Source organism: Chionomys nivalis, chromosome 3 (genome assembly GCF_950005125.1).
Source record: "Chionomys nivalis chromosome 3, mChiNiv1.1, whole genome shotgun sequence".
Lineage (NCBI taxonomy): Eukaryota > Metazoa > Chordata > Mammalia > Rodentia > Cricetidae > Chionomys > Chionomys nivalis.
Genome location: NC_080088.1, coordinates 171,578 through 196,342, shown reverse-complemented (window position 1 = coordinate 196,342; position 24,765 = coordinate 171,578). Strand labels below are relative to the sequence as shown.

At 39.0% G+C, this 24,765-nt stretch overlaps 1 pseudogene; it reads right to left on the bottom strand.

The window, feature by feature from the left end:
* LOC130871620 (zinc finger protein 431-like) overlaps nt 1-24,493 on the bottom strand; it is a 28,037-nt pseudogene extending 3,544 nt beyond the window's left edge.
* Between the last annotated feature and the right edge of the window lie 272 nt (nt 24,494-24,765).

The window sequence follows — 24,765 nt, the reverse complement described above, 5'->3', positions numbered from 1 at the left end:
TTTCTTAAATAGTTTACAATTATAGCATTTTCTTATATGATATTTTTCACATATTTAAAGAGAACTGAAAAACTGAGAGCTTTACCACCCTTACTGCATTCATGAATTTTCCTCTACTGCGAGTCACACTACATTTGCCAAGTGAACTAGGACATCTGCTGTGTGAGAATTTAATGATCATCAATGCACTTTAAACTGTGCTTATTTACATTGCTTCTTTTGTTTAAAACTTTCAGGACATAAATTTCTTCAGAGACACATTTTGTATCAGCTTGCACATAAAAATTACCTTGAATGTTTTCTTGAACTTTGACAATGTTCTTCATTATTATGGTCTTCCCAACTGTATCCTGAAATATAGTACCAAAAATGTATGTTATATTATTGTGTAAAATTTAAGTTAATATCTTCAGTAAACATTAGAACCATGCCTGATTTATTCACCTCATTCTTCTTTTTTCTCAGTCAGAGCATCAATAACCAAGGAATAGTTGTCCCCTTATTTTAAAACATGAAGAAAAATGCAGACTTACCAATAGTACTGAGGTTTCTGTAGGTCTCCAGCATCACGTCTTTGTAGAGATTCTTCTGGGAAGGATCCAGCAAACTCCATTCTTCCCAAGTGAAGTTGACATGCACATCATCATAGGTCACAGCATTCTAAAACATCCCATACATGTTTACAACAGAAAGTATGATACTGACAACATTGTAAATCTATATTCTTTAACAGTATAGTCATATAATTCTGGTGCTCCCAACACTAATTTCATGACATAGACATTATAATGTAATACCAAGTCACTTTAGAAGTAAACTGGAGGGTCACCTCTGTCATTTCTGAACCTTTAAATGGGATATCACCTTGGAAGAGAAATATCTATTAACAAACACAAAGAGAAAAGTAAACAGATCAACAGTACAGAATACATGCAAAAGAAATTGTATGAAAAACTAACTATAAAAAAGAAAAATAAGATGGATAAACTGGTTATATTGGCTTATGCCTTTAACCCCAGCACTCAGAAGGCAGAGGCAAGTATTACCTGCCTCTGAGTTGAATGCCAGCCTGGATTATGCAGTCAGGACCAAGATAGCTAGAAGTACATATTAAGACCCTGTCTCCCACGCAAAAATCAGTCAAACAAACAAAAGATAGAAAGAACTCACAGGTGTTTACTGAAGCTTCTACAAAGAGTTAAGAATATAAATGTTGTCTATAGCTAATCAATACAGGGCAAGAGAAATGGCTCAGTAGTAAAGAACAGGTGGCCTCAATTGCCAGTACTTATATGGGGGGATCACAACTATCCATTATTTCCAGTTTAGAGTTTCTGAGACCATCTTTTGATCACTATGAGGACAAGGTACCCATGTGAGGCATATCCAGACATACAGGCAAAATACTCATATTCATTAAAAATTCAAAACAAGCATAACAGGCAGGAAGAAGGTAATACACCTGTAATCCAGTGATTCAGAAGGCTCAGCCAGTATTAATGACATGAATACATGCCATCTTGGAAAACAGAATGATACCCACTACAAAATTATAAAATTCAAGATAAGGAGTGAAGCTGAGTACAACAGTATGTGCATGACATGTACAAAAACTTACATTCCATGTTCATCACCCAATGACATAAAAACAAAAATTCCAAGAATGTTGCCCCACCTTTAATCCCAGGACTTGGGAGCCGGAGTCAGGGGGAGCTCTGAGCTAGAGACCAGCCTAGTGTACAGAGCTACTTTCAGGATAGCCAGGGCTACACAGACAAACCTAGTCTTCAAAACCAAACTGATGGAGGAAGGTCATTGGTTAAAAAATAAAAAAACTGCTTGGCCCTCATAGGTTAGAACATAGGTGGGTGGAGTAAACAGAACAGAATGCTGGGAGGAAGAGGAAGTGAGCTCAGACTCGATAGCTCTCCTCTCTGGGGCAGATGCAATGAAGCTCCGACCCAGGATGGACGTAGGCTAGAATCTTCCCGGTAAGTGCACCTTGGGGTGCTACACACATTATTAGAAATGGGCTAGTCCAGGTGCGAGAGTTAGCCGAGAAGAGGCTAGATATAATGGACCAAGCAGTGTTTAAAAGAATACGGTTTGTGTGTTGTTATTTCAGGGCATAAGCTAGCCAGGTGACCAGGAGCTGGGGTGGCAGGAACACAGCCCGCAGCTCCCCACTACACCAAACAAACAAACCAAGAAATTAAAACAGCAAGTTACCAAAGTGTCTTAGCACTGAACGGCATTGCTTCTACTGTATCTTATGTGACTTAGAGAGCAAGTCTATAATGGTAGTGAAGGCATGACAGCAAAAGCAGGAAGCTGGCTGATTAGTTTTAACCACAACCCAGTCTACACAAAAAAAAAAAAAAAAACAGGAAATGGGTTGAGGCTACAGAGACTCCTATCACACCCCCAATGATGAATTTTATACAGAAAGGCTCTCTTACTAAAGGTTTCACAAGCAATCAAAAGAAAGTCACCAAGGAGAGATACATGTTCAAATACATCATCCTATCTGGTAGGTTTTACAATCAATCAGTTACATTCTGACCCAAGTCACTATAGGCTCATGGTCATCAATGAAGAATATGCACTGAGTCATTTCAGTGATCTTCATAGTCTGCAACAGTCTATACACTGTTCAAACGTCCAAAGTCTCTTCAGACAGTGATATCTTGTAATTTCAGAAAACAAGTTACATCTTTCCAACATACAATGGCACAGAATACCATTCATATACCAAAAAACAGAAATGGAGACAGTGAGGGATGATTGGATCAAGCAAAGACTGAAGCACAGCAGGACAAACATCAAATCCCGTAGCTCTGTTTCCGATGCATGGGGCTTCAGGTTGAAAGGGCTTAGATGGCCCTATACCTGCATCTTCTCATACATCTCTCTTTGGTTACTTCTACCCCCTATATGTAGCCACCTCTCCATGGAAGATGTCTCATAGCTTAGGTATCTAAATATCTTATGGTCTCAAAATACAACCCAGGCTGTTGTGGAATGTGCTATATTTGTTTACACCATGGAACATTTGCTTTACGCATGCAAAGATGTATTCTATTCTTCTGTGTTGCATTTGTTTAACTCTGTGAAGCTGTGAAACTTTGCCTATATAAAATATGTTATTCGTCTAATAAATAGTTGAATGGCCAAAACCTTGATGTGAAATGATAGGCAGGTCTGGTAGGCAGAGAGATAAAATGGGAGTAAAAATCTGGGAAAAAAGAAAAATAAGAAAGGGGAGTAAGAAAGGGAGAGGGCACCATGGCCTACCCACCCAGCTACACAGCAAACCATGGAATAAGAAGTAAAGACATTGCCTGGATGGCTAGGAACCAGAACTTGCATGGCTTAGATAACTAATGTAAAACCAAATACATCTGACCAAGAAAAAAAAATCAATGAAATGATTCATAATTATATTCTCCTATAATCAGTGACTGGTGCCTGGTCCAATTGTCATTAGAGTTTTCTTTTTGCAGCTGACCAGAGACAGATATTGGGTGTATGTAGCTGTTGAGACCAAGAAGACGCAGGAGCCATCTAGAGAAAATAGACAGAAGCTTAGATGAGAAAAGAGCAAATGAGAGAATAAAGAAGTTACCATTGGAATATGTGTGTTCCTTTCCTAAAGACCCTTAGATAAACAAGTTCCCTAAAGCCCTTACTTTGCTGTGGCATTTTTTACAACCCTGGAGCAACCATAAAAGCTAGCCTTTTGGGCTGCATTAATGGAGTCTGCATAGCTCTGTGCCAGGTTCTCAGCATACATGCTATGGTTGTTTAGCTTATGGTGTTTGTGGGACTCCTAACTTTAGAAGTCATGGTGTTTCTGACTCTTTGGCCTACTCTTGGGACCCTTTCCTGCTATTGGGTTACCTTGTCCAGTCTTGATATGAAGGTTTGTGCCTAGTCTTATTGCATCTTGTTATAACGTGTTTGGTTGATATTCTTTCTCTTTTCTGAACGGAAACAAAATTCATGGATTTGGGGAAATAAAGAATGGAGTAGTGGGCCTAGAAGGAGTATAGGAAGGAAAAGTTGTAGTTAGGATATATTGTATGAAAGAAAAATAAATACAAAGAAAAAAGAAAAAAAAATGAAAATGCACTTGGTCTAAATTTAGTGAGCCTCATAATCTGTAACAACCCAAACAGTGCCAATGTCCAAAGTCTCTTCTGACTAAGGGCAATCTCATTACTGTCACATCTTGTAAAATCAAAAAAACAAATTAAATATTTCCAACCTATGATGGCACAGAATATACTCCCATTTAGAAAAAAGGAATATGACTGTGTTCTAGCCTGCAATTCAGGCAGACATCTCCTGTGCATATGCATGTCACACCAATCAGAAGAACAGGTATAGAGGCCACCAGCCCATGAAACTTCCACACTCCCTACATTCCCATAGATACAATCCCCACCAACCCTACAACTGCCACTTCCAAAGCCATCTCCCTAACTCCAAAATGGATGGATATCCTCTGCTTAAGTGCAGGCCACAATGGCCAGAAGAACAGGTAGGCAAACTGAGATAGAGAATCCCTACTGGTGGGTTGAAACTGGACTCTCTGAGCATGGCGGACAATGAAGGCTGATGAGAAGCCAAGGGCAATGGCACTAGGTTTCGATCCTAATACATGAACTGGCTTTGTGGGAGCTTAGCCTGTTTAGATGCTCACCTTCCTGGACGTAGATAGAAGACCTTCGTCTTCCCGCAGGGCAGGGAATTTGGACTGCTCTTCAGTATCGAGAGGGAGGGGGAATGGTGTGGGGGGAGGAGAAGAGGAGTGGGGATAGGGGGAGGGGAGTGGGGGGAGGGGGCAATATTTGGGAGGAGGGGAGGGAAATGGGAAACAGGTGGAAATCTTAATTAAAAAAGAATAATAAAAAAAAAAGAGAATCCCTGCTGGATTAGAACCATGCCAACCGTCAGAAATCCATATAGGCTGCTCACTTGGTGACCTCCTCTGTTCTTTCATTAATCTCCCAATACTAGCCCCAATCCCACATCTCTCTTCATCTGTGTGTTTGTGGCTTCCAACATGGGTGGAGATCCCTTGCTCAAACAAAGGACACACTATCTGCCAGAAATATATGTAGGCTAGAAGCCCACAGACCTGCCCACTCTCTCAGTGCCCCCTCAACACTATCCCCAAGCTCCCTCTCCAAATCATTTTTTTGTAACCACAAAGTTGGGCAGATATTCCCTTCTGGAACATAGGCCACCCTACTGTAATTTCCAGCCCCCAACTTTGGTGAGAACCCCTGTTCAACAATAGGCCACACAGACCAGAATACCAAAGAGCAAATAGAAACCAAGGAACAAAAAACCCATCCAACAAAGACAACCTGGGAAATCAGCACCTAGAACCACAATCACCTCAAACCCAGATACCTAGACACCAGCATAAGAACAGAATCAAAAACAGCCAGAGCAATATGTCTCTACTAGATTCCAGCTATTCTTCTATAGTATGCCCTGAATATTACAACAGAGTTGAAGAACAAGTATGTTAAGACCAACTTTATAAAGATGAGAGATGACCTTAAAGAGGAAGTGAGTGAATCTCTTATTAAAGAAAGCAGAGAAAATTAATAACTTTCTTAAAGAAAGTCAACAAACAAACAAACAAACAAACAAACAAACAAAGGGACAGTTGATGGAAATGAATGAAACTGTTCAAGACCTGAAAATGGAAATATAAGCAAACTCAAGGAATTCTTGAAATGAAAATCTAGGTAATCTTATAGTAACTATAGAGACAAGCTTCACCAAAAGAATACAAGACATGGAACACAGAATTTCAGGCTTTGAAGTTATGATAGAAGAAATGGATATATTGATTTAAAAAGTATTAAATATAAAAATCTCCTGAAACATAACATCCAGGAAATCTGATGTAAGACCAAACCTAAGAATAATAGGAATAGAAGAAGAATCTCAAAGGCCCAGAAAACATTTTCAAAAAAATTCATAGTCAAAAATTTTCCTAATTTGAAGAATACAGGAGAATACAGTCCACAGAATCAACTAAGCAGGGCTCGTAGGGGCACACAGAGACTGAAACAGCAATCACAGAAATTACAGGGGTCCGCACCAGATTCTTTGTATATATGTTATCATTGTGTAGCTTGGTTTTGTGTGACTCTGAATAGTGAGAATGGGGGGAGGGGTGTCTCTGACTCTTTCACCTCTTCTTGGAACCCTTTTCCTCCCACTATGCTGCCTTTGCTAGCCTTGATAGGAGGGTTTGTTCCTAGTCTTATTGTAACTTGTTATGCAGGGCTTTGTTGACATCCCTGGGACATCTGCTCTACTCTGATGGGAAATGGAGGCAGAGTTGATATGGTGGAGAGAGATACAGTGGAGAGGGCTGGGAGAAGTGAAGTGAGGGAAAACTGTACTTGGGATGTATTGTATGAGAGAAGAATAAGTTTTTAAAAAAGAAAGGAACATTAACACAGTGAGGGAAGAATGGACTAGGAAAGACTAAAATTCCGCAGGGCAAATAACATAACCTGTAGCTGTCTCAGACAGGCGGGGCTTCATTCTCAAAGGGCTTAGATAGCTCTATCCCTGAAAATTTTCATACATGTGCATCCTTTCCTACTTCCACTCCCTGTATACAGTTCTTCATGGCAGATGTCTCACAGCTTAAGTATTTCAACATCCTATCATCTCAAAATACAACATTGGCTTCATCTTCACAGCTTCATGCAATGAATTCTCACAGTCTCCTCACTGTGATTCTGCATGCAACAGTGCTGAACTGAAACAAGAGAAGAATTTATGAAATATAAATTTTGCATCTTTCTTGTTTCCAGAACTAGTACAACATAGACGATTCCCCCAAATCTGCCTTCTAAGTTGTAAAGGACACTACTAAGCTTGGACCAGAGTTACAGCAGGTTCTGTATGAAGTTGCTTCTTTGGATTAGGAATCAGTTCCTTATTTCTTCCATAAAATGAATGCTTGCATGGCTGGAGTCTTACCTTAGGTTACCTTCCTAGACTTCAAATGCCAAGAAGGGCCTTCTCTTTAATTATGTAAAACTTCCTAAAATTTCCTGCCTCTGTTTCACCACAGGACTACCATTTGAAACCACCTAGTGCTGTTTTTCTGTATGAAACTGACTTTTCATTTCTTTCTGCACCACTTGTTTCGTTTTCATTGTAGACCTGAATGAGTTTACACCCAACAAAATCAATACTTTATTGAAGAAATCAGCCAATTTCTTTTTAATTCTACCTTATTCAATTTCTCAGTAATGGAGAAAATAGGAATGATTTGGGGGCAAAATATTATACAAATAACTGCTAGCTAAATTATCATGGAGTCTATTTCCCACTTAAATCCTATGACCTCAAGCACTGTACTCTCATATTCCTAGTCCTACAAAAATAGCTGATTAAGCTTCTGTGTGAAGCTTTCTATGATTTTTGTCATCTAAAGTCCTAATATCTTCCACATTCCTCTAAAAGACAATATTCCCACATTCCACCTGGCAACAAAATCTGTTTTGGCATACTACATTTTGGTTTAACTTGCTTGTTTCTTGCTGTGATTCAATTCTCTAACCAAAAGCATCTCAGGTAATAAACATGCTTATTTGGCTGATATTGCCAGAATACAACCCATAATTGGGGAGCTTAGGATAGAAACTCAAGCTACAAAGTAAAGGCAAAAACCACAGAGAAACTTTGTTTACTGACTTCCTCGCTTGTTTGGTCACTGTCCTGTCCTAACCCAGATCTCTCATCTAGCTCAGGCCCACTTCTTAGGGTAATGAAACATCAGTGGAAAAGCTTTCCCAAATCAATCATCAATCAACACAATTTCTCACAAATATAGTAACTAGTGATTCTGATTTGGGCAAAGCCTCACTTGATGTTCACTTAGATGACTCTAGGCTACATCTTGTTGACAGTTAAAGCTAATTAAGACAGACACTAATATAAGAGAAAGATTTTAAACACACAAAACCAATGTAGTAACTATCAATCACTTAAGTAGCCAAAACCCAAACATGAAAATAGTAACAACTGGAAAACTCAGACATGCCAAAAATGAGAAAAGAGCCTCTAAGATTATGAAGAGAAAACTAAAACTGCTTTCCACAGAACTTCCCAAACCAACAAAAATTTCAAGGAACTCTTAATATAATATAGTAAATTTTCTGAAAAAAAAAAGGGTGAACACCTATCATTATCCAGAGAAACAACAAAAAAATTAGATAATTAATAAAATCAGCAACACAGATGGCACCACTGACCAAACAAGACAAAAAGACATATTACACACACACACACACACACACACACACACACACACCATGGTCCCTTAACAAGATTCTTTTTTATGTTTTATTGTTTTATAATGGAGCTATATATTTTCCCCACTCCCCTTCCTTTCTCCCCTGTCTATAGACATGTAGAAGAATGCAAATAGAACCATATCTATCACCATGCACAAAACTCAAGTCTAAATGGATCAAAGACCTCAACATAAAACCAACCATACTGAACCTCACAGAAGAGAAAGTGGGAAGTACTTTTGAATACCTTGGCACTGGAGACCACTTCCTAAATATAACTCTAGTAGCACAGACAATTAATAATTGGAACCTCCTGAAACTGAGAAGCTTCTGTAAAGGAAAGAACATGGTCAATACGACAAGAATGACAACATTGAAACCAAAATTAAACCACAAGAAATCCCTGGTCAGCACTCATCAGGTGCACTCCAGTTCTGTCCTCTGTTGATAATAGGAAATGGATTGGGCAAGGAGAGCTGCACCACCAAAATTGGAGAGATTTGCTTGAAGCTTTCTGATGTTTAAACTTTATAGACAATGCCTTTGATTTCTAAAAGGATATCATTCTCTTATAATAAAGAAAATGATACATTAGGATCACTTAGGCACCATTTTGTTTCCTATGACTGATGATTGCCTGTAAATCTGCATCAGAGTGAGGGAATGAAACTTTTCCAAACCAAATGCAAGATAACAGATTTTTAAAGAAACAGTGTATAATTTGTATTATACACCAAAAGTTTTGCTCTAATTGTTTTGAGAGTCGCAAAAGCTTTTGAAACCAAGGTTATCCCCACATTTTGTGTATGTTTGTGTGATATAGAAGGTTTTCCTTGAGCATACAGGAGGCACACAAGAAAATAGAGTGTCATATCCCTTGAATCTGGAGTATGGTGGTTATGAGCCTCCCAACTTGGATACTGGGATAAACTGAGGTAATCTCCAAGAAGAATACATGCTGTGCCACTTGCCCAGCCCAATAGTACTTTTTATCTAATAAAAGTCTTTTACAGATTAACACCAAAATCTAAATAAACAAAGAGGTGTAGAAATAACCAGGCTAGCTAAAGGATAAAAACATTATATTTTTATTTATTATAAGGGGAAAAAACTTACAAAACAGGAAACAAGAAGTCCAAGTTTCACTATGTCCCATGGGAATCACCCAGAGAGAGAGCATCTGGGGAGTGCACACATTTTCCCCTCAATCCTGGGAAGCCATGCCTTAACTTAGATCCACCTCTTAAAGATAATTGGCTAACAAGTCTTTCCCCATCAAAGAGGTAAATAAATGATCCATGGAAACATTCTAGAAATAGGAGCGGCGGGGCTGCTTCCCACCGCCACCCGGCTAGCTTTACCCGAAATAATTACACAAAAACTGTATTCTTTTAAACACTGCTTGGCCCATTAGCTCCAGCCTCTTACTGGCTAGCTCTCATATCTAGATTAACCCATTTCTAATATTCTGTGTAGCACCACGATCTGGTGGCTTACCAGGGAGATCTTAACCTGCGTCTGTGTCTGGTGGGCGAATCATGGCGACTCCTGACTCGGCTTCTTTCTCCCAGTATTCTGTTCTGTCTACTCCGCCTACCTAATTTTCTGTCCTATTAAAGGGGCCAAGGCAGTTTCTTTATTACTTAACCAATGAAACAACAGATAGAAAGATGACCCACCTCCATCATTTCCCCTTTTTCTGTTTAAACAAAAAATGGCTTTCACTTTAACATAGTAAGATTACATATAACAAAACAGTTGTCAAGCAAGAATTACAGTTACAATATTTATATCTATCTTTTATCATAACTAAGGAAAACTATAACTATCTATCCATTCTTCAACTCCATCAAAGACTCCAGAAGGATATAATATTACCTAAGTAAACAAGAAATCCAAAACTCTAGAAATGACAGAGACATCTTGCTGTCTGGACAGTCACTCAAAGTTCTTTTGTACCGTTGGGGCATCCATCTTCGGCCTACAGGCCCATAGTATCCAGCAGACATTTTCATGAAGCAGGAAATTCCAAAGACAGTTTAGTCACTTTCTGCTGTGTCCTGCAGAATGTCTTACAGACTCTTTCATGAATCAGGAACCCCGAAAGAACATCTCACCTTTAGGCAAGTTTAGCCGTCCTCTCTCTGCGGGTTCTCTGTGTCGTTTATGCATCAGTCCAGGCAAGAGCAGTTTCTTGCCCAAATGTCTATCAAACTCCATAAGGAGCCTCTTTGATGCCCATCTTCCTCTTGAAGTAGATTGGTGCTGCCAGGAGCAGACGTGTCTCATTATCATGAAAAGCCCTAAGTTATTAAAACATTAAATGCCATATTCTGCAGTCTTTGAAAGATATGAAGAATGCCTATCTAGCTGAAATATATCTATGCACATCTAGAAAATCTAACTAACATGACTAAAAGCTTGACAATTATCGATGATTATCCATTAACAACCTATATACATTACATTTTTTAATGACCTATACAATCACAATACCTTAATCAAGATTAGAAATATGCATATACATATAACAAAATTGACCTTCAAATCCACACCATTACCACATTGGGCGCCACTCTGTAGAAATAGGAGCGGCGGGGCTGCTTCCCACCGCCACCCGGCTAGCTTTACCCGAAATAATTACACAAAAACTGTATTCTTTTAAACACTGCTTGGCCCATTAGCTCCAGCCTCTTACTGGCTAGCTCTCATATCTAGATTAACCCATTTCTAATATTCTGTGTAGCACCACGATCTGGTGGCTTACCAGGGAGATCTTAACCTGCGTCTGTGTCTGGTGGGCGAATCATGACGACTCCTGACTCGGCTTCTTTCTCCCAGCATTCTGTTCTGTCTACTCCGCCTACCTAATTTTCTGTCCTATTAAAGGGGCCAAGGCAGTTTCTTTATTACTTAACCAATAAAACAACAAATAAAAAGATAACCCACCTCCATCAAAACATGATACATCAATATTAAGATGCTCTGCTTGCTAAATTTGCAACATGAAATCCAAAGAAAATTCTTAAAAATTTATGAGGATTCCTGCTTCTAATGCTACACGCAACATGACTCAGAATGCCCAATAGGATTATGAAAAAATATTGACACCATATGACTTCTATATTTACTACTTAGCTATAACAATCAAGAATAAGTATAATATTTGTGAAAGAATAAATGAGACAGAAAGAGCCAAGAACAAAATCCCAAAAAATATAGTCAACTTTTAATCAAAAGACCAAAGGACACTCATCCAGGAAAAGTGTGATCTTGACCAATATTGCCCAACCACCTATAATTATAAGTGTGTAGAAATTAACACAGACTTTACAACTCCCACAAAATTAACTCAAATTGACCCTTAAAGTGTCATTCTCCAACTACTGGTATTCTTTCCAAAACAGAGAGGACACAAGCTCTACAGTTCTTGTAGCAAATGGAGGTAATCTCATTTTATGGCTCTGCAAACTCTAGTGTCCCCTTGCGGTTTCAGGCACACCCAGCCAACTGATGTCCAATTACAAAACAGTGTAGAGTAATTTAATGCCTATACTTGCCACATGGGTTATAGCACACAATGTGAAATCTGCCCTATCCACCTGCCCAACAACATGCAAACCTGAAATATCTCTACAGCTCAGAAACTTCTTTTCTCCTCTGGAACTGAACTTCCCTGAATCAAGTCAAGACCGGTATTAGAAATTTTAAAGCATTCTGATCACATATTACTGAAGGATAATTCCCAACACTTCTTTCTAACAGTTTCTAAATTATTTGTAATACTTGTAAGACAAATCTCAAAGTGGAGTGCAATGTTAAGAACTCCAAGAAACCAGACCTTCAATTTTCCAATCTATCTTATTGCCTCCCACTAAAGCAATGCTTGTGTATACATACTGGACACATACAGCCTTCCATAGCCAGTGAAGCAGTCTTCCCCTCCCTACAGAGTGTACACCCAGGAAGTCTCAGTGAAGAAGGGCTACTGCCCAGGTTATCACATGGATCAATGGAACCACAGTCTGGCTCATGGTCTACCCAAGTCACAGAAGCTCTGACAGCTCAGCAGAACTGCTCCTCTTGGTCTGGGTGTCAGAGATCCCCACACTCACTCTATCATGGCTTGTGATGACCTGTCTGCCCTTATGTTGGAAGGGTGGAGCTGGGAAGACTCTGCTGTCTGTGTCATTTGATCTCTGGTTACCCACTAGGTGAGCTGCTATTGTTCTCAGTCCAGTTGGGTGGCCTTAGCTAATGTGGGAGCCTGGGAAGGCTTAGCAATTAGGATTACCAGTGGGAGGTAGGTTTCAGGTTCTTTCCAAGATTCTCCTCTGGTTCTGCTGTGAGGTACTCCTAATTGCAGACAGGTTAACCAGGGAAATATATATTTTAGTAGAAATTCTCCCAGTCTCCTAGAGCACTTTCTGTTCCTCTTCCAAAGCAATACACACTGACTATGTAGTGCACTCAAATCTTTGCTTCACAGCTGAGAAGTCCTGTAGCCAAACACAGGTTACAGTCAAATAGTAACTGTTATTACTGTGTAACTTGATGGGGGAGAGAGTCTTCTGTTTTGAGTTGTTTTCATTGGTTAAATACACTGCCTTGGCCCTTTGATAGGACAGAAAATTAGGTAGGTGGAGTAAACAGAACAGAATGCTGGGAGAAAGAAGTCGAGTCAGGCAGTTGCCATGATTCTTCCATCCGACACAGACACAGGTTAAGATCTTTTCTGGTAAGCCACACCTCGTGGTGCTACAAACATTATTAGAAATGGGTTAAAGCAAGATGTGAGAATTAGCCAATAAGAGGCTAGAACTAATGGGCCAGGCAGTGTTTAAAAGAATACAGTTTCCGCATAATTATTTTGGGTGTAGAGCTAGCCGGGTGGCGGGACGCAGCCCTGCCATTCATACAACAGAGTGGCGCCCAACGTGGGGCTCAAACCCACGACCCTGAGATTAAGAGTCTCATGCTCTACTGACTGAGCTAGCCAGGTGGTGGGACGCAGCCCGCCCGTTCATACAACATAGTGGCATTCCAATGTGATGGACTAAATCCACTTAAAAACCTGAGAGGGCTTTAAAAAAAAGGGTGGGGGGAGTTTAACATAGCTTTTGGCTGTTTGTGGGTGGCTTGCTGCAAAGAAATTTTCTTGACTCAGCAGCAGGAAAAAACTGGCTGTTTTAAAATGCCGGCTTTCTTGGCTGTGCCGCCATTGTGATCTCTGTCTGGCTCCTGCAGGAGACAGAGCTTTTGAATGGAGCATTTGGAGTAAAGTGCTATGGCTTGCTTGATGGCAACTAGACTTGCTGTGTGCCTGGAACTGTATGTAGCCCAGGCTGGTCTTGAACTCGTGATCCTCCTGCCTCTGCCTCCTTCAGCAAATCCTACTGGCATGCGCCACCACAACCAGTGCCACCTCCTCCATGCTGAATTGTGCTGACCTCAGGCAGGAACTGCCATAATTACCATAATAACAGTGCAGTTAAGGTTTAGACTGGGCAGGAAACAGGCTCTACCTATTACTGTATTACCTCTACATGGCGCAACTTAAGTTCTTAAGAAGTGCTTAACATTTTAAGAACTCCTGGATAGTAAAAAAAATTTACAGATTCACAATAAAACAGATTCAGACATAACAGACCACTAAATGGATCACAGTGTTGGATGAGTGTACATAGGTTTGGGAGAGAGAAGAAAAAGAATATAGAAAATAAAGTTAATGTTATTAAAAAGGGTAAAGTCTTTAAAGAGAAAGAGTACAGATAGTTATAGATTAAGAAAAATAAGCCAACTTGTATTTCTTTATTATCTTAAATAGTTTGCAGTAATAACTTTTAAGAACTAGAAATTTACATTATATTGTTAAATGAATTGTATGGGAACAATACTTTAAACAAAAGTAGAAATGCACATACAGTATATAATCTGACATTTGTATCAACATACAAAATATGTTGAACAAGAGTAGAAATATATATATATGTATATATACAGTATAATAAAAATAACCTCAAATTTGTATCAACATGCAAAAGTTCATACCAATGTAAAATATTAAAGACTAGTAGTTTTTGTTTACAAGTAGATTTAACAATCTACTCTTTTATTCTATCATTTCTATATATCTCCTTTTTCTTTTCAGAACAAGACCACTGAATCTAATCTTTGTTTAATTTTTATTTTTATTTTTGTCCATTACCAATAACCACTTGTAACCAAGCCCCCTAAATGATGACAAATATCACAACCTACTGAATGACCAAAAACTGTCCACCCCACCTATTGGGAATGTGGGCATTGCGTTTTTAAAATTATTGTTTGTTGTCTGTGGGTGACATCATCTTTAGGGGACCTTGTGATGGAGGAGTTACTTTCATTTAATAAAGAAACTGCCTCGACCCATTTATAGGCCAGCCCTTAGGTGGGTGGAGTAAACAGACAGAATGCTGGGAGAAAGAAGCCGAGTGAGGGAGTCGCCATGATTCTCCCACTCCAGACAGATGCAGGTTAAGATCTTTTCTGGTAAGCCAGCTCATGGTACTACACAGAATATTAGAAATGGGTTAGATCAATATGTAAGAGCTAGCCAATAAGAGGTTGGAACTAATGGGCCAGGCAATGATTAAAAGAATACAGTTTCCGTGTAATTATTTCGGGGTATAAGCTAACCATGCGGGTGGCCAGGTGCCAGGAACGTAGCCCCGCCGCTCTTAATACAACAACCTTGAAAAAAATGAGATAATTGTCAAGTTATGGGAGAGTTAGCTCTATTATTTGTTGCCCAATCTTTGTGTAATGGGAAAGTTTAGGGCTTATCGCAAATCCTAGATAGAATAGTATATATGAAATTGTCCTGAGTAGTTTGTAGTTCAAAGCTGATATTTGGGTGGTGTTTGTCAGTTTAGTGGTATCAGCACAAACTAGATGGAATCATTGTTGTGGGACCCTATGCTCCTTTTGAAGACTTTAAAGGTAGCTGTTGAGAATGATCAGTTTACTGTAGAAAATTTAAAGACTTTTAAATGCTATATGTAGAAAATCTCAAAGAGGATAAAGAGCCATAATTTGTTATGTACATCCAGAGCATAAACAATTATTAGTTACCTGATAGACTCTTAACCTGAAATCACGGATAGGAAGTTAGAACTCCTTTATTAGAATTAGTTGTATTCTATATGACCATTAATATAATGACAGAAAGTTTAATATATATATATATAAATTTTATAAATTTTGAGACAATATTTATACCTTGAGAAAAGTTTTAAAGTTAAAAATAAAACCAAAGAATTATGAGATTAGAGGCAATAGAATAGTCTCTTAATTTTGGTTTTACTTCTGTCCCATATCAAGCGGCTCTTTTTTGGTGTGAGACAGAGATTTGGGATTTTCTTTTAACAACCATGTTTGAGTTTAGAGAAGGAGAGAGCCATGTTCCAACTCTAAAGCCAGCTTTTGTTTTTTAATTGAACTGGGACTGTAAAATGACCATTTGTCTTATATATCTGTAGAGAACAGCAGAAACAAACATTTGGGAAGATTTGTGAAATTTTATCCCATTTGAAATGGGATATATCAATAGGCCAATTTACCCTTTTGGGGGAGGACTTTATTTTTAGGGCATGATTTGATTTTTTTGTTTGTTTGTTTTTTAGAAGTCTAATTTGTCCACTGGTCTTTAGATTACTTAGTTGGATATCTTTATTTTTTGTAAAAAACAAACAAAATCCTGCCCCAACCCTAACTTTGGGGAGTTTTATTTTTGGTAAGCTATATTTGATCAAATGTAAAGCATCTGTCAATCTTGTAAGTTAGTTTAGATTTAATGATCATGTTGTTTAATGAACTATTGTCTCTTTTAATCAAGAGATCTTTTATGTTTAAATCTAATCTTTATCAATTTTGATGGTACCTATAACTCCCCCCCCCATGGAAACAAAAACAAAACCTCTTCCCCAACATAACACATATCCTGGTTTTTATTCTGATGTCAACATATTTTTCAAGTATGTAGGTTGATTTAATTTAGCAGTTTTTTTATTATCTTATATTTCTCTGTAACTGCCATTTCCTTTTCATTAGCATTTAAAATATTAAAGTTAATAAACTATTATGTAATCTATCTTAATTATCCTTTCTGTTTATTAAGTATATCTTTTAAGGTATCAGGTGAAGTGTTAATCTGCTTAACCTTTATTAATAAAAAAATTGGGAGTCAGATTTTGGGGTAAAAACATGAAAGATCAGTGAAACATTGGAGCAGCCACTAGTAACTCCTACCTCTTTAGTTTTTCCATTCAAAAAAATGAAAGATCCTCTCTCCGCCCAATTTACTTCTTCCTGTCTCCTATCTGTCCACCGTCCTCCAAACTTCTATAGAACTTTTTGGTCCGCTAATGGCTAGCTCTGCTCTGACTCCAAACAAGCCTTATTATCAAAATATGATCAAGAGATCACATAACACCCTTCAGCTTCTCATACATCTTGCTCTTTTCTATTTCCATTTCCCATATCTGCAGCTCTCCATGGCAGATGTCTCATAGCATCAATATCTCAACATCCTGTGTTGTCAAATGCAACCCAACTTCATCTTCACTGCTCCACTCAACGAACTCTCACAATCTTTTCACTGGGGCTGACTCTGCCAAACATAGATGGGTACTATAATGATGAACTGACAACAGATGAAGAATTTATAACCTTTACATTTTTTATCTTTCTTGTTTCCAGAATCATCACAGATGATCCTACCAAGATCTGGTGGACCCTACCAAGACTGGACCAAATTTGCTGCAGGTTCTGTGTGATCTTGCTCCTGGGACAAGGAATTACTTTGCATTCTCCTTTCATAAATTAAGGGCTTAGATGGATGGAGTCTTATACTTCGGGACCCTCCTAGGCTTCAAATGCAGAGCAAGGGCCTTCCCCTTAATGGTGCTAAAGTCCTTGAAAATTCCTACCACTTTTTCACCACTAGACTGTCATCTGAAACTACCTCATGCTGTTTTTATCAACAAGACACAGACTTTTAATTTCTTTCTACATGTTTCGTTTTCACCATAGACTTGAATGAGTCAATAGAAATAACCATCCAATAGAAGCAATATTTTGTCTAAGAAATATTATATCAGTCCATTACTTTTTAATTCTGCCTTACTTTCTTGGGAAATGGAGAGAATAAGAAAGATTTGGAGTCAAAATATCATAGAAATAAAATCTTGCTAATTTTTTATGAAAGTTTCTAAGCACCTGTGCTTACTAATCAGACATTTAATATCTTTATCAGAAATAGAAGATGACAACAATTCCCAGGATCAATACAGTTGTAGCTGTCAGCATACAATGAAGCTTGCAAGCTATACAGGGTACACAAGATTAATGTCTAAGACTCCTGTTCAGTTTCCATGCTTCCTTGACTACTAAGGGAACATACAGAGAAACACAAATCAGCTTGAATGTTGCACTGCCTCAGGGAGTGCATCAGTCTGTCAGGAACTGAAAGGTACATTATATCCCAGGAGCCACAGACTCTAACAAGAAAAACCTAAGTCACATGTCTCTCAAGGTAGGTAGGCCATGACAACTCCATGGTTCCTGTCAGAGCCTATTACTAAAATCCCATGACCTTGACCTCTACTGACTGACAAGGAGAACCCATCTTCCAAGTTCTATAAAAACAGCTGATTACGCTTTGTATCTAGCTTTCTATGGCTTTTGCTATCTTAAGTCCTGATATCCTCAACATTCTTCCAAAAGTCAATATTCCCAAATCCTTTATAGCAACAAAATCACTTTTGGGGTACCACTTTTTTTTGTTCCAACTTTCTTCTCTGTTACTGTGATTAAATTATCTAACCAAAAGTAACTAGATAATGGACAGGTTTATTTGGCTGATACCGCTAGGTCACAGTCCCTACTTGTGGGAGTTTGGGATAGAAACTCAAGATAATAACTGAAGACAAAGCATGTGTAATTATTGTTTTCTGGCTTCATCTCTTGCTTTATTATGCTCAGCTAGTTCTCTTATCCAGCCCAGGCCCACTTGCTCAGAGATATTGTCAATTCAGTGGAAGAGCCTTCCCATATCAATCAAAATCAACACAATCTCTCTCAGACACAGTAACCAGATAGTCTGATCTAGGCACACCTTCAATTCAGGTTCCCTCAGATGACTAGAGGCTATGTCATGTTGACAGCTGAGGCCAATTAGGAATAAGAGACAAGAATATACAAGAAGGTTTTAAAGATCCAAAGCCAATGTATCAATCCTATCAACCACTTAAGCAGCAAAAACACAAATATGAAGACAGCAACAACTGGAAAACACAGATATGCCAGGAAATGGGAAGAGGCTAGTGTATAAGCTCAAGAAAATTAAAAATGTCTTTCCCCAGAAATTTCCCAAACCAATTCATAAGAAATTTTCAAGGAACTCATAAGAAATTTTCTGAATACAAAACTGGTGAAGGTCCAGATTATAATTAATGAAATGAACAACATAGATGGCACCACTTACAAAAGAAGACACAAAGACAGACCTACAAATATATATTAGGGTTCCTTGAACAAGAACTACAAGTTTCTAATCAAAATCAAAATCCAAGAAATCATTGACCAGCACTTATCCTGTACACTCCAATTTTCTCCTTTACTAATAACAGAAAATGGGTTGGGTGAGGAGGGCTGTTCCAACAAAATTAGAGATTCACTTGAAGCCTTCTGATATTTTAGCTTTATAGAAAATAGTTTGACTACTAAAAGGATCTCATTCTCCTATGATAAAGAAAAGGATGTCTTTCAGGATCACTTAGACATCATTTTGTTTTCTATGACTGCCTGTAAGCCTGCATCAGAATGAGGAAACAAAAACATTTTATAACAAAATGCAAGATAACAGATTTTGAAAGAACCAGTACACACCTAAAGCAAGATGTTTTACTCTAATTGCTTTATAAGTCACAAGCACTATTGAAAATAAGTTTATTGTTAGTTTTTTTTCGTGTATGTTTGTACATGAGAAAGAATGTCTTCCATATGTATACAGATGACACACAAAGGAGGGTGTCAGTTCACCTGGATCTGGAATAGTAGAGTTATAAGCCTCCAAACTTGAGTATAGGTATCTGAACTCAGGTCATCCCCAAAAATAATATGTGCAGAGCTACCTGCCAAGACCCATAATACCTTTTATCCAATAAAACAAAATTCTTTCACAGATTAATAACAACAACAAAACCTAAATAAATAAAGAAGTAATTTTGATGCATCAAAATTAAAATGTTGTGTATGGTAAATGTGTACCATAAAATGAATACAATTCAATAACAATGCCCAACAATTACAACAGAAAATTTGATTACAAAGCTATATTCACAGTGGAAACACTCAGAATGCTCAACAGAATTATGAAAAAATAGTACACAGATTGACATAATATGACTTCTATACTAACAAAAAGATAGAACAATCAAGAATGTGTACAATATTTGTGAAAGAATAAAGGAGATGGAGAGAAAAAGACAAGAACAAAGGCAGAAAAATATAGTCAATTTTTAATGAAAAGATCACAGGAAACATAGCCAGGAAAAATGTAATCTTGACCAATGTTATCCAGCTACCTATGATTCAATGTGGATAAAAATAAAATAAGCACAGACTTCACAACTTTCACAAAATTAACTCAAAGTGATCCTTAAACTATTGTTTCTGACCCTCCAGCTACTAATATTTCATTCAAAGACAAAGTCCAATGACCTAGAGCTCTCTCTGCAAATGGAGGTGATTTCTCGCTATGACTCTGCAGTCCCTTATGCCTCCTTGTAGTTTTAGGTAAACCCAACCCCACTGATGCCCAATCCCAGAACAACAAATAAGAATAAAAGCTGCTTCCTGCTACATACATTATGGCATGAAATGTGGATTCTGCCCTATCTACCTGCCCCAAACCATGCCCACTTGAGAAATCTCTGAGATCAGAAACTCCTTTTGTCTCCTGAACAAAATTTCACTGAATCATATCATTGTAGGTGGTGGTAGCAGAAATTTAAAAGCATTCTAATTGTATTGCTGAAAGGTGATCCACATCACCATCTTTCTTCCAGTTTCTAAATCATTTTGTGACATTAATAAGACAAACCTGAAAGTGGAATACAACATTCAGAACTTCTAGAAACCACACCTCCTTCAGTTTTTCAATCTGTCTTCCCACTGCATACCAAAAGCAGTGTCTGTGTGTGGGCACTGGACAGTGATAGTACAAGCATCATATTCTCCTCCCATGCCAGGGCTGCAGAGTCTCCCCCTCCTCAGGAAATCCATACACAGGGAGGCAGAGAGGACAAGGGCCACTGCCCACATCACCAGATAGGCCAAGAAAACCAGTTTGGCTCACGGTCTATCCAAATCCCAGCAGAAATGACAGCTCAGCAGACCTGCTCTGCACACCCTATACCTACCATGGCATGGCTTGTGATTCTCCTTACAACTTCCTACAGAAGAAGCAGAGGAAATCCTGGAAAGAATGCACAGCTGCCTGCCACTAGTACTTCTGATTGCTAGGCTTCCCCAGAATCCCTCACGGGCTACTGGCACCCAGCAAGGCTTCAGAATACTAACAGCTCCTTTACTGGGTGACCAGAGATTAAATAAATGATTTAGACAGTACAGTCCTTCCAGCTCTGCCCTCCTAGCCCAGCAGACAGGGCTCTAGTCTAGAAAGTTTGTATTTTAACAGACATTCTTCCACTCTCCTAGAGCAGATCCTGTTCCTCATCCAAAACACAAAGTTATTTGTGTGCAAAATCCATTCCACACTCAATCTCCAGTGTAGTGAAGCCTTTGCTGGGAAGTCCCGTAGACAAACAAAAGTCACATTCACACAGTAACTGTTGTTAAAGAAACACAGGCCATGAATTAGAAAAAAAATGAGGGATCATGGTAGAGCTTGGAGGCAGGAAAGATAATGCGGATATGATGTAGTTATAGTGTCAAAAATTATTTTGAAAAGTTGAAACAAGCTTTATGGCCATGTGCTCCAGACACTAGAGATTTCTCACACCTTTTCTCTAAGGATGAACATCTTAAACCAGAAAAATAACAGTACTGTTAGACAGGGCCATAACATTTTACTCAGGTCTTCAATTTTGGTTGAAATACTTTAATTATAGGAAGTTGGTTTCATGATAAGGTCAATACTTACCCAGATTTTTGATTACCCTGGCCTGTAGGCCATACGAAATGACCAATCAGGACATTTATGGAGCATCTAAAATTGACTACCTAATTCTACATTGCTAATTTCATCTACTGTTGAGGCAGGAAAGCTCTCACCCTCTGACCTGCCTCTCCCTTTCTTCACTAAGACTCATAGTTGGTCAATGAACTCAATTCTTACACAGATCTCTCTTCATTTTTAAGTCCCCAATAAAAGTCAATGTGATTTGAGGACACTCATTAACTGGTCTGTTTTTTCTACTTACTGAGGCAGGATTAGGATTTCAAAGCAATTCTCAGTTACATAGCATGAGGCAAGCCTAAGCTATAGGAGACACTGCTCTACACAGAAATCAATAATCAATATCACTTGAGAGAAAAGGAATAAGACTATTAATTACCTAGAACACTAGAGAACAGAAACAAATAGAGATAAGAACATAATTCACTTAAAGAAAATATTTAAAAATGATACCAATAAGTGATTTTAAAATGATAAAAATAATGTATTTTAAGAACTAAAAAACTTAGATATATTGATGTTGAAAAAGAGTAGGTTCTTCCCTAGTAGAGGGAATGTCATTAATAAGATTGACTGATATTGCCCATATGTATATGTTGGCTGCTGAGGTCTGTAACCTGACACATAGACTTATAGTCAATGGCCGGTTTCTCAAACCTTTGAGCTGACATAATTGTGTCAAGCAGGACTGAACATATATATCTGCATAGGAGAGCTGCCTAATTAGAAATTCAATATTCATTGGCTCGAGATAACCTTCCCAAACTGCACACCCACACAATCTGGTCTGTTTTCATTTACATGACATAAATTAAAACATGCTGGGAAATTACAAAATCACCACTCCCCACCCAGTACCACAGTCAGGTCCTATTTCATAAAGGTGACTCCAGAAGCTGATTTCCTAGCCTGTTTCCCCTATAGAGAACATAATAAACTATTTCTCCTATTTTGGTCTGAAGACAGAAGCAATGTTCCACATGTGAATCCTTCTCTTGTGACGGCATTGGACAGTTGACTACATGACTCAAATGGATAATTTTAAAACTCTGAGGTGGTATAGTCATTTAACTTAAGAATTTTGAAGGTGTAATATAGAGGACAGCAAGGTCACTGCCCTAGAGAGCAACAGACTGGAATCAAACCAACCTGAGTCAACATAGGAAAGCTTGTCTCAGAAACATTTTTTTTCTAATGGGATGGAAATGCAGCTATTCTAGAATTAATATGCCTGCCCAGGGATAAATCACTTCACACACTTAAGAGATTAATAAAGAAAAATCTAATCTTATGATGGTATGCATCCATCTCTAACTGATGCTCAAAGAGAACCCATCTTAGACAGACTTTTCATTCCATATATGCCATCATCCCTAGGTGTCTTTTAGGTTCACACTCCAGGTTACAATTTAAATAGAGACAGGCAAGTTGCCAGTTTAGGAACTTAGGAAGATGGGAGAGTTGCACAGCAAAGATACTCTTAAGAGATCTGGGACAGCAGATCATTCTTCAGTGGCAGGGTCCTAAGGTGAAGGTCACAGGGTATGAGAAACATAAGACAAGTAGAAAGATAAAAGCTGAACTGGTGAGGTCTTGCACAAGCTATGTCCCATGCCAAATTAGCTTCTTAAGAAAAATAGCAACTTTACTAGTTCAAGTAGAGAAATGGAAGGAAATGGGAGGCTTCTATGAAGTCGGTAGTGGGGCAAATTCAGGAGGAAGCTAATCAAGCAATGCTACACAAGGGGAGCAGAGTATCTCAAAACATTAATTACTAAGCCCACAGTAGCCTTGGGACTGATAACCATAGCTCCATCTGGTGGAAAAAGTTGGATTCTCAGGATCTGAAGCAACCTGTCCACAAAGGCCCTGGTCCCAGACCATTTCCAGCTCTCCCAAACATATTCCAGGTGTCAGAGGAGCTCTGTTATATTGTCAATACCTCAGGCCCTAGGAAAAGCTTTCAAGGCCTAGGCCTCAGGCTGTTGCACCTCCCTGCCTGAGGCCTAGATGAAAACCTTGCTTGACAGTGTTCTACTTTTCAAATACTTGTATCTGGTGTCTTATTGTGGATCTGTTAGAACTATGATTTTCTCAAGAAGAAAACTGCAACTTTATGACACACCAGGCCTTAAGTTTAGTTGTGACCCTGTAATGCCTCCTTGAGCAGCTTAAAGGCCTGTCCTTTGATATGGGGATAGGTCTAGAGGTTGGTTGTAAAACTGGGGTGTGGGGGGGCTTCTTTGTAATGATTTGGAGTCAAATGTCGGGAAAATCCTGGTGAGCAAATGTGTATTCTAGCATCTCTAATAGGCTTGGTCAGCGTATACTTTTGGGTCCTCCCCCAGATAAACTCTATTTCGTGAGACTCGCAGTAGCTGAGTGCTACACAACACGTTATGCCTTTTACAACCTTCACAAAATTAACCAAATGGATCTTACAGGCCGAGGTTACATGCAAAGTGTTGAAGGTCTAGAAGATATTGGAGAATCTAGGCCTCTCCGAGTTTGGCAACCTGCTTTCCATGGAAGCACCAAAAAGCATTCCAAAAGCATGCAGGAGTTGAATAGAAAGATGTTTCTACAAACAGCTCCGTACTGCTAATGCTCTGAGCAAATTCAGCCCACGGAGCTGTAATTCAAAGGCCTGCCTCTTGGTCCAAGGACTTGCAAGGGCTGCAGGAGACCTCACAGGGCAGGGAATCTGGCTGCAGGTTCCCACCCAGATCCGAGGAGGCCCCACCATACTGACTCCCGCACCTCTTCATCTGCTCCGTCCCATTTGGGGACAGCAGCCCCGCTCTCACCATGTCGTGGTTTTTCAGTTTTCCCAAACTCTCCGCGCAGCTCCCTGCAGCAGCGATCACACTGCAGCCCCCAAATCGCTGTCGCCAGCTCCTATTCAAAGCCAATCCTTCAGCCTGTGGCCGGAAGGGTCCTGCACCACTTCTGACTGGCAGGTCCCCTGGAAAGCCTGATTGGCTAGTGAGGGCTGAGTGACAAGAGCGCCTCCCTTAGTGGTACAGTATGCTTAAAGACACAGCGCAATGATTCCTGGCCGTAACTTCCAGCCAGCCACAGAACTTTTCCAGATCTGCAGAGGTATACATTCGAATAGCTCTTGTCACTATCTCCAGTAGCAGACCCTGCTATCTTCCCGCACTCCACAGGCACTTCCTC